We start from the raw sequence: 11,689 nt of genomic DNA on the forward strand, positions 1-11,689 counted from the left end.
GAAAACAAAAAAAAATAACACATGTACAAGTGAAACAGTTTGTCATTTTTTATGAAGTCACTTCAAGAGATAACGAGATCATTTTGTTAGCATGTTTTAGATTTAAGAATAAAGCACACAGATTAAATGCATTTTGCTTACGGCAGACACAAAACGTGAAACTATTTTTAATGAATTTGCTATATTCCACTCTAAAAATATTATTGCAATTGATGGTGTATCTTCGCTGACAGGCAGATACAAAGATTTTATTACACATTTAAAAAAATGTCTGTCTCGGAAGTATTTTGAATTTACTGTGTGGTGTACTGTCAATACTTGTTTGAAAAAAAATGAGTGAACGTCTGCATGATGCCTTTACTGCTGTGATACAATTAACTATTTTAAATTCAAAAAATTACCATAGATCTGTTTTTTAATGAATTAAGCAAAATGGAAAGAGTTAAAGCGGCTTGTATTACACGCAGAGGCGAAATGGCTATCAAAAGGGGGTTGTCTAAAGTGTTTCATTGCACCTGGGATTCTATAGCTTCCTTTTATTTTGCTGACATATAACTTGCAGAAAAAAAAGGCTTCAGATAAATATATTTGAAAACTTAAATTCACTTAATAAACAGCTCAAAGGAAAAGATTCTGATCTTATATTAAGTAAAAGTGCTCTAGCTGTTTTTCTAAGGAAAGTACAATTTTATATAAAAAAAAAATAATATCAGGCAGTGCATCTGAACAGTTTTCTTGTTTGGCTTCTGTTAGTAGCCATTTTCGCATGATCTTGCATTTGGAAAATATTCCTAAAGATATACAAAATCGGTAAATATACATATCTCTGTAAGAGCTCCTAATAGAATGACAAAGTAATAGTATAACTCGTGTAAAATTATATGATAAAAACAAATGAAGTTGCTACTGAGATAAAGCACAGATTTACGTCATTACTTTTCTTACACCTTATCATATTGAATTAGGATTTAGTCACGTTTCTCAACTCTTAGATTTGCTAATGTAAACAAAAAGATAATCTTCAACTATCATTTACATCGATGAAACTAAATATACAAAAACCATTTACATACACTCATTTATGTTTCTAATTCAACATGTGTCATTCTGGCATTTAGATATGTATATGGTATATCAACCATCCGATAGCTCATGTCCAATAATACGTTGTTACCACTGCGTTTAACAGTTAATACGTCGTCGCCATCATGTTCATGATCTATATAATGTACAAATTATCGACTGAATGATTTATGTACAATTGGATTACTGTCACCGATCTTTACCGGTTGATCACCTTCCTCTACAAGCGTTGTCCCTTCTGGTGATGGTCCCACGCGTGGATCTCCCATTTCTATGTCGCTGATAGAGTTTGAATCAGATCTCAGATATTTATTTAAATTGTTTTGTGCGTGGGCATCTCGTAGTCTTTTCCCTGACTACGAGAGTCGCATTCGGCATTGCATTCGGTCACTATAAGTGTTACACAAAGGGCCCGGTCTACGCCGGATTGACATGCTAGTATATATATATGTGTATATGTGTATATACATATATGTATTTGTATGGATAAAAATGTGGCACGCGTCTGCGGATGGAACGTGGGGAACATGACAGCTAAATCAGAATAGTTTCAATATTTCTCATGAATGTAAACAAAATTTGTTATTGTTTGAGGAGGGATGCAGCAGTTAAAGGAATCTGGTTATGTTGATGTTTTTAAACGTTGACAGAAAAAGTGACACAAAAAGATTAGCAGATTGAGATTTGATTGTCAACCAAGCGCCCGCAACGATATACTCCTCTCTATCTCTCTCCTACTCTTCTCTCTCTATCCTACATTACAGAGAAACAACGAGGAATAAAAACGGACTGTTGCTTATACCAAATGTGTTGTTGTGTATCTGAATTCTAGAAAAAAAAAGTTCATAATATAACATAAGTGTTCGTAATCGAATCTAATAATATTTTACCTTGAATATCGTTCCTACGATTATACTGTTAGGAGTGTCAATGTTATGTAGACAATCGATAAATTTGTAATCTGCGTCTATGGTATTAGTATCAGTGTCATAGTCTAAATCGTGAATCTGGCAACATGTATGGACGTCGTTTAATATTTCTTTCGTAAAATCTGAGGTAAATGGTTCACAATAATTAGTACCAGGAAAGTGCATCACTTACCTCCAATTATTTGAGTAACTTTGCATCTCTATATCTCAACATCAACCAAATGGATCTCATTGAAAAAACATGCCTTTTCAAGTCATCAATTTTTCATAAATAGTTTTACCAAGAATTCTTAATAAGTTTTAATTTCGGTTTTGATTATAACTGAAAGGAGTGTTTATTTCGGTTTCGATTAAAGCTGATGCACCCAAGTCATGTGGATATATTTTTATTATTTTTTTTAAATCACAACTTTATAATATATGAGAATCAATAGAAACAAGCCCCTATAACAATATATACGAAATCTGCATGAAGTAAAATATCATATTTCATATCATATTTAAGCGTATTTTACAACCGGGCTACGTCGAGCGTCTCTGCTTGCTTAGGTAATTACATTTGCAGTTTTAACAAAGGAGCTACAATAATATATTGGCCAAGATCAAAGTGTAGTATCTGTTCTTTGGATGAGACACTTCCATTTCTCGTTCTCTTTAAGTGGAGTTGAAATCCTTCACGACTGAGGCAATTTTTATTTTTGTACCTTTTATCCACGTAAAAAAAAACGACCCTGGTGTCTAACTCTGTCCCGTGGGGAAGCATTGTAAATAGGTACAATGATATCAAGGCGTCTCTATTTACGCTGAACCTCTACAGAATGCTAACATGAATATGTTATATATGAATAAGTCCATTGTGGAATTTCCACAGGTCCTGCTCGATACTAGTATTACCAATAATGATTATTGTTAATGTCATTAAATTTATATTTAATCAGTTTTCAATTCAAAATAAAACTTAATTACATATAATATTCCTTTGACAATTAAAATTAAAATTTTTATTCAGCAAAGAAAAGATTTTTTTTTCTTATTTCCAATAGCTATGAAGTAAAAAGGAAGAAAAACAAGCATATGCATAAAAAAATTTGCGAAACACTGGTCTAAACAATCTTTTATCTATACTATTAATACAATTATAAAGGTTTATTTATTTATGTGGGTGTGTGCCTATATACCAATATAACTTTCGAACAGATGCACCGAATTGAAAAATCCTTTTTTTCTCTGAAAGGTGTAAGTCCCTAGATAGCTCGTATCTACATATAGTTCTTAACGAACAACTGCGAGTAACACAAAAAAAGCCCGAAATAAGGGTGTTTGGTCCGTTTCGTGCAGTTGTCGAAAAAGTTACCTGTGCGTGTCAACGGAATTTAGCACTGTCTGTATGCAATCGCGGTAACATTTTTCAGCGTATGGACAGGACTTGTGGCGCACTAGGTAACGCGTCTGACTACCGATCAGAATATTCCAGGTTCGAATCCTGGCGAGTTCGTAATAATTTTAACCATCATTTTATCCAACGTTTACTCATTATCCTTACCCTTAGGATATTTTTTTTATTGGTTTTGTTTTGTGCATCAGGGAATTTCCCATACTCCGAGTTCACAGGGTAAGTGTTGATAGTAAGGAGATCTTAAGTGTTCTTGATGTTGAGTGTACTGGATTTTGTGTTTGACTCGCGGTTGTGTGTACCGACGCGGCGCAGCCGCTAGTTTGAAATAATTTTTAAAGGTCGACCTCGATGTAACAATTTAGCCACCATAAAATAAATCTATTAATTTCTTTCTTTTTCTTTTATACGTCATATAATTACTTTTTTTCTCTTTTTTGTTTAAGTTTAGCCCACCTACATTTCTGGCGTATGTTTAGTATTACTTCATTCATTTTGATTCTGTTTGATCGTTTTGTTTTACGGCATATCTAAATCTTCTGACTTATTTAATGCCAAATCCAGTAAATATGGAAAAAAAGTCTTCATGCTTCAAATTCCTGATATTTTCAAATATTTATTGATGGGGTTTAGTTTGTTTTGTTTTTACGCTTTCGAGTCATTCACCGCCAAATCGTGAAATTTGGCAAAAGGGGATAATAGTTCAAGTATTTTATATTTTCAAATATTTATTCATGGTGTTTATATTTTTGTAGAGTAAAATTGTTGTTGTGTTTTGACCTTGTAGAACATTATCGAGTTTTACAAATTAGAAAGCACAATATATATATATATATATATATATATATATATATATATATATATATATATATATATATATATATATATATAACATCAACTTTTGCTATATTTCAGATCAGGAAACCAATCTCTTCAGACAGCTTGATATTCTAGCACATCTCTATTTATCAATCTATATGCCTATAAATTTGAGTTTCTTTTCTCGTTCTGACATTTATATTAAAAACCTACATTTTCTACTTAAATATGTTAACACTAACGTCTTAATATACTAAGAATTTAGTTCACGTTGATGTAATTGCTTGCATATCAGCAAGCAATTACATCAACGTGAACTTAATTCTTTGCAAATTCTTTTCAAAACAAGCGTTAATTAATGACATTCATTTTTATAGTCTCTCAGTAAATAATTAGTTTCATTTCACTATTACGATGGATTCTGTTTATGCATAGTTTCTATATTCTGCATAATTGGGTAAAATTTAACATGAAAACGTTTTAGCACACAGAACTAATATATATATATATATATGTGTATATATATATATATATATATATATATATATATATATATATATATATATAGTAGCAGGCCGCCCGGTGTTGCCCAGCCGTAAAATACTCTTAAATATATTTCAATTATGTAAAGTTCGTATTTATTATAACAAAGCAAATTCTCTATTGATTATGTTATTGTACCCAATAAATATAGTAATGATTTCAGAAGTAATTAAAGAATGACTTCGGTGCCATGAGCTGAAATCGAAGCTAAACCATTAAGTCCTCCATCTTTAGTTGTTATTTAGCGCTTCAGCCTTCCTCGTTACGATCTAATTTATCGTCAGATATTATAAAAAAAAGGAAAAAATAACCGACATTAACCTAAAAAGTGTACATGTAAGCATTCTCAAAATAGTCGATTAACTTCTGCCGAGGTCAATTGTTTGTTTTCGATGTTGATCCCTTAGAAGCTATTTTTGCCGACTAAAAACTAAATAGAAAATGTGATACAGATCCAAATACGTTATTATTCAAATTTGAACTCTGTCCGATAACTTTCTACCAAACTTCTCTCTGAATATTTAGTTTACAGAGTTCAAGTTTGCTATATAAAGTATTTTGACATGTTACACACTTTTGTTAGCCAGCAATTTCTGCTAAAGACTTAAAATTAAAAGTAAAATAGTAGACTTCGGAGGCGTAAATCGAATTAAACATTACGCCTGCTATTTCTTCTGCGCATGCTCAAAACTAAACAGTCATAATTCAAAGTCGGTTAATTTTTAACTTTTCTTATTCATCATTACGTAGTTCAGACGATATACACGTTGGAGAGATAAACAACGACTGAATCTAGTGCGCTAAATGTTCTAGTTCCGATTCTATGTTATACTACCCAAGTGATAGTTTGTATAACTTCTGAAATCATTGCTATATATTGGGTAATAATTATGATTAGGACAACAGCATATAATTTTCATTATTTTGACTCTCGAGTGTGTATCCGTTGATATCTGATATCTTGATATATTATATGCTTTTATATAGAGCGATGTGGTCTTCCGCTGATTAACTGTATCTAACTGTGTCGGATATATACTCGAGAGTCAAAACAATGAAAAGAATATTCTGTTGTCATAGCCCTATAATAATCAATAATAGAGGATTGTCTCTATAATAATAAATGAGGAATCTGCATGAATTAAAACATACTATCTATGCGATTTTACGACCGGGCAACGCCGAGTAGCCAGTCTGTTTCTTCTATTTATATTCTTTCATGCTCCTATATGTTTGCATTTAGAGTTACCTTTTTTTTATTCGCCTCTTTATATTTAATCTGAATTTCTCTTACATGTTTCTATATTTACTCTTTATGTCTTCTACCATTAAAAAATAATTTCCTACTGTCCCGAAGATACGAGCATAAATAGATTTGGGAGCGGAAGGAAATTATTTCAATAATTTTGTTATCACTTTGCAGCATTTATACGGCCATTGTTTATTGAGATGTGCTTTCTTGTGCCACATAAATTGGTGAAAAAGAGTAAGGAAGACAATAGATTTAAATTTAGATTGAATGAGCAAGTACATTTTTTTGAAAGCGAGACAACTGTGTCCAGATTTGATTATAATCAATACGTAGACATTTCGTAACATTTCCGCAATTTGGTAAAGGAAAAAAAAGATGCATTGTTTAATAAGGAACGTTCTTTTATGAAGTGAAGACATTCGTTTCTATTGTAATTCTTAAAATAGAAAAAAAACTTTGAGTGATACGACCATCAATATCTGTTAAGAATATTTCCTCGAAATCAAGTATTCAGAACTGTTTTATCAATATGCATGATAAAATGTCTATTAATAACACGACTGTACAAAATTATATTTGGTATTAGCTTAAACCTATACATAACACCTATTAGTACATTTGAGATTTGAGAAAATCTTTTTAATCGTTTTTCGGTCAGAAATTTCGCTGTCAAGGGGTCAAAGTTCAACTATTTGTCCTTTGAAAACTTTCCCAAACTCATCCACCAATTTTGTTGCCTAAACACTTAAAATTTTAAATGTAGGTTACTTGAACATGGATCAAACTTTTGAATTCGATTTGAGTCCCAAAAAAATAAATGTTAATGGGTCAAAATTGGGGTCCAAGTTAAAAGAAATTTGACCTCTGTGGTATCTACCAAATTATTCGGAAAATTTCTGATCTAAACATTTGAAATTTTACATAAAGTGTATTCAGAGATAGAACAAGCTTTTGGTGGAAAATCTGAGCTGCCAAGAGGTCAAAGTTCAAACGATTTGCCCTTTGCGATGTCTAGCAAACTACTCAGGCAATTTTGGGTCTAAAGATTTGAAATTTATATATAACGGGCATTTAGAATGCGGCAAGCATTTTAATCAGTTTGGCTGCGAAAATTTGGCTGCCAAAAGTTTAAATTCGAAAGAGTTGACCTTTGCAGATTCTAAAAAATTTTTCCGCCATTTTTGGGTCTAAACACTTGCAAATTTAGATGTAGGTAACTTGGACATACGTAAAGCTTTGTATTTTGATTGTAGACCAAAATTATAAATGTTAAGGGATTAAAATTAGGGTCAATTAAAAAAAATACCTCTGCGGTCTCTAGGAAATTAATCAGACAAATTTTGGACTAAACATTTCAAATCTTAAATAAAGTGTATTCACACGTAGGGCAAGTTATGGACAGCATATAAGGCCCAAGCAATAATTGCTAGTATATATATATATATATATATATATATATATATATATGTATATATATATATTTATATATATATATATGTATATATATATATATATATGTATATATATATATATATAACTCTGTAGACATTGCGCCCTTGCTTGAATCTTATCTTCTACGATCAGGCAATTCTACATTTATAAAATCGGATGACAGGTGAGTATATATATATATATATATATATATATATATATATATATATATATATATATAAAGAAAAGAGTTAATAAAACATGTTCAAAACACTTTAAAAAGAGTTAGAAACATATGTAATTTCAAAAAATTAACACAAAAGAAGTGGATGTTCCTTAATCCGCGGAGTTTCGAAAGAAATACTTTCCTTCTCATCAAAAGAGAGGAACTAGCAAAATGCGGAATCAGATTTTGCTTATAAACTATTTAATTAAACTGCAATTGAGCTATAAAGGTACTTGGTTAAAGTTCAAAAACACCGAATCAGAGGGAATGGGAAAAAGGATTTCACGTGAGTGGATGTTCGGTTGAAGGGTGGACGATCCAAGGACGGTGAAATCCAAAATGTTCGTAAAATTTGAGTATCCAGATGTAAAGAATCCAAAGGCATCTCGTTATTGGAAGATATTTCGAGGTCATCCAAAAAACAGCATTCCGTGAAATAATTTACAAACGGATATAAGAAAAAAAAATTAGTTCAATATATTATTATAAAAAGAAAAATAAATTCAGCGGAAAATGGATAAGTGAGGGGGGTTTCACCACGTTACTATCGAGGCTAATTTGAGGCTAAATAATGGATACAGTAACATTTAACGGAGACTGAGCTATTTTTAGAACACAAAAGGCAATGTCACAATAACCCAGATAAAATGACGTTGTAATAGTGCAAAAATTAAGACTGAAAAAAGGGTGAAGTCAAACTAGCCAAGTAATGGTGAAATTATGTGTACGTGTGAAAAACATTTTCATAGTACAATCTAGCAATTATGCAGAATGTAGAAACTATGCATAAATAAAATTAAACTTAAAGTTGTGATCGAAATTTGAAAAAAATAAAAGGGGTGAAAAGACAAACACACACACACATACATATATATATATACACACACACACACACACACATATATATATATATATATATATATATATATATATATATATATCTGTGTTGGTTAGAATCTTGTTTTGACAATCGGGGGAATACATCTTTTAAAAAGGGTACGACTGGTTATATACGTATAGATAAACGGTTTATGATTTCTTTTTTAAATAACGCGTATTTATTTTTATGCGTTTTCATACAGTTATATATACTCGATATTCGTTTGATTTTGTTGTTTTATTTTTAAACATGTTTTTGTTACAAAGTAAATTATTTTACGCTGTATGCACATTTCTACGAAATACATGGTTAAAATCTATACCTGCATTATAATAAATTATATGGAGAATACAATAGTCAAGTTAATACCCCGACTATAAAGCAGAAACATTAAATAGATTGGTTTCTTTTTCAATAATACACACACATATAGTATACACATATATACATATTTAGAAAGAGAGACAGAGAAAGAGAAAGAAAGAGAGGGAGAGAGAAATCCATCCAGAATAAAATACTAGATTCAGAGAAAAGCTGGAACAAACGGACAAATTAAAGAAATATAATATAATATAATATAATATAATATAATATATATATATATATATATATATATATATATATTTATAGTAATTCATAAAATATATATGGCGATTAAGCTACACTGAATATTCGGCGTTTCATCCACTATAGGATTCGTCAGGCTTATACGCGAATTCTGTGGTTGTTTCTCGTTTTTATATATGTTGAGGATTTTAGTTAGCCAATCAGCTTTCTAGTATCCACGGCACCCCTTCCTATCATCCAATGGGTATGCATTTTATCGAACAAAGGATCTGTTTTTGATCTATGTTAGTGGTTTAAGGCAGACGATTTTCCTCATTTCTGCTCTTTATATATATATATAAATATACATATGTGTACACACATACTTGCACACATACATATATATATATATACATATATATATATGTGTGTGTGTGTGTGTGGTCGTTTATGTATATTCATGTTTATTTAATTAATTTATTTGTTTGTTTTCTATTGTTTTTTGTTAGTTTTAAAGCTATTTTGTATCGCTATCCTAGAGGAAGTTTTATTTTGTGAACACAGTTGTTATCTATTTCTCATCTACAGTTAAATAGATTTGGGTGTTCTCATCTACAGTTAAATAGATTTGGGTGTTCTTTATATATATATATATATGTGTGTGTGTGTGTGTGTGTGTATGTGTGTGTGTGTGTGTGTGTGTGTGTGTGTGTGTGTGTGTGTGTGTGAAATAAGAAAATAGTTGCACACTATTTTCTTAATTTCTATTCCTGCTCGAAACTGGGGCGAACGCATACGTCAAAAATGTACAGCTAGTACGTTTAAATTTCTTCTCCAGGACTTACCTCCTCTATAACAACAAAATAAAGAAAATAAATACTACAGACTTACTAACTACCATGATGAGGCTATATTTAACGCAATATTGGACTTACAATATCAAGAAAAGGACATAAAATTTATTTTATCATTTTCCTGACACTTAAAGTTTTCAAAATTTTCAAATATATATATATATATATATATATATATATATATATATATATATATATATATATATATATATGTTAGTTATGTGCTCGAAAACATTATTCATTTACTAAGAAGACAAAATGTCACGAGTAATTCATTAAAACGAGGCGGTCACTATCCCAACTGTTTGTTATTAATATGCATAACATGAGCCTAGTTTATCTAACGTTCACGTCTTATTTATTTGCGATTACTATGAGTTTTTATTTTTGTATTTATTTGTATTAGTCCTTGCTCCGAAATTCGTAATCATTTTCTAGCCCATTTAGAAAGCGGTTATTCACTCTCTAGTAAATTCATAGAGGAATCAAATATCAGAATTATTTTGTTTCCTAACTACATTTAGTCGTTATTGTTAAACTCTGCTGCAATGTTAGCACCTAAATAGTAGAATATCATTTTCCCTTTATGAAATAAATCCTGCCGAGAAAACTCTATCTTATTTCCGTTGGATCATGATAAAATTCTTACGTGCATTCTGTGATTGCTTTCTGTGGTCTTAAATTTGGAAATACTGGCTGCACTAAACGTGTGACGCAATTAATACTTGTAAACTTTACTTCACCCTCATTAACAATAACAGTCCTTGGGGTACCGGATTGCATTCCTGCCTATCACACCTGTCATAGATAATTCTGTCGATAACTATCGCTTCCCCTTTTAACTACCAACCATTCATCAGCATCCTTACATGTTTGTCGACAGTACATGCACTACTTCAGTTTTAAGGTTTTTTTGTTTTCAGGTTGACATTGGCAATGCAACCCTGCTTATTCCAATTACACAAATAACTATACTGGATTAATGACAGTCTTTAACTATATGTGAATCTCTAAAGTAAAGTTTCTTTTTTCTAGGTACAATTCCTGGTGAAAAAAAAAACAGGAAAAAACAATGGTAAATATGTATAAATACAAAAATGCATGGAATATAGATGAACATTATTCATTGTTATAAAGATTTATCTATTCACATTAACAATTATCTATTAACCATTATATACCTATTTACTATGCCTCCCCACGGGACAGAGTTAGACACCAGGGTCGTTTTTTAACGTGGAGAAAAGGTACAAAAATAAAAATTGTCTCAGTCGTGAAGGATTTCTCCTCCACCAAAAGAGAACAAGAAATGGAAGTGCAGCATCTGAAGAACAGATGGTATTTATTTGCTCCCCCACCGAGCAAATTAGGCACAAGGCCGATTTTTAATGTGAGGAGTGAAGGGAGGGGGAAGGGAAAAAGGGGACCAGCTCCCGAGAGGTGGGAAATGGGAGCTGGTTAAAGGTCAGGCATGTGGGGTTGCCCCAACATCTGGTCTTTGCTAGTCATAGCTAGTCCTAGCTAGTCATAGCTTGCAGTATCTGCCGGAACAGATGGTATTTATTTGCTCCCCCACCGAGCAAATTAGGCACAAGGCCAATTTTTAATGTGAGGAGTGAAGGGAGGGGGAAGGGGAAAAGGGGACCAGCTCCCGAGAGGTGGGAAATGGGAGCTGGTTAAAGATCAGGCATGTGGGGTTGCCCCCACATCTGGTCTTTTGCTAGTCATAGCTA

At 31.6% G+C, this 11,689-nt stretch overlaps 1 non-coding gene across 1 annotated transcript; it reads left to right on the plus strand.

Moving 5' to 3' along the window:
* Positions 1-3,434: 3,434 nt before the first annotated feature.
* Positions 3,435-3,507, plus strand: Trnag-acc (transfer RNA glycine (anticodon ACC)). Its single transcript has one exon. It is a non-coding gene; the product is annotated as a tRNA-Gly (tRNA).
* Positions 3,508-11,689: the final 8,182 nt, after the last annotated feature.

Source organism: Euprymna scolopes, chromosome 10 (assembly GCF_053919585.1).
Source record: "Euprymna scolopes isolate OS-2025 chromosome 10, ASM5391958v1, whole genome shotgun sequence".
NCBI classification, from domain to species: Eukaryota; Metazoa; Mollusca; class Cephalopoda; order Sepiida; family Sepiolidae; genus Euprymna; species Euprymna scolopes.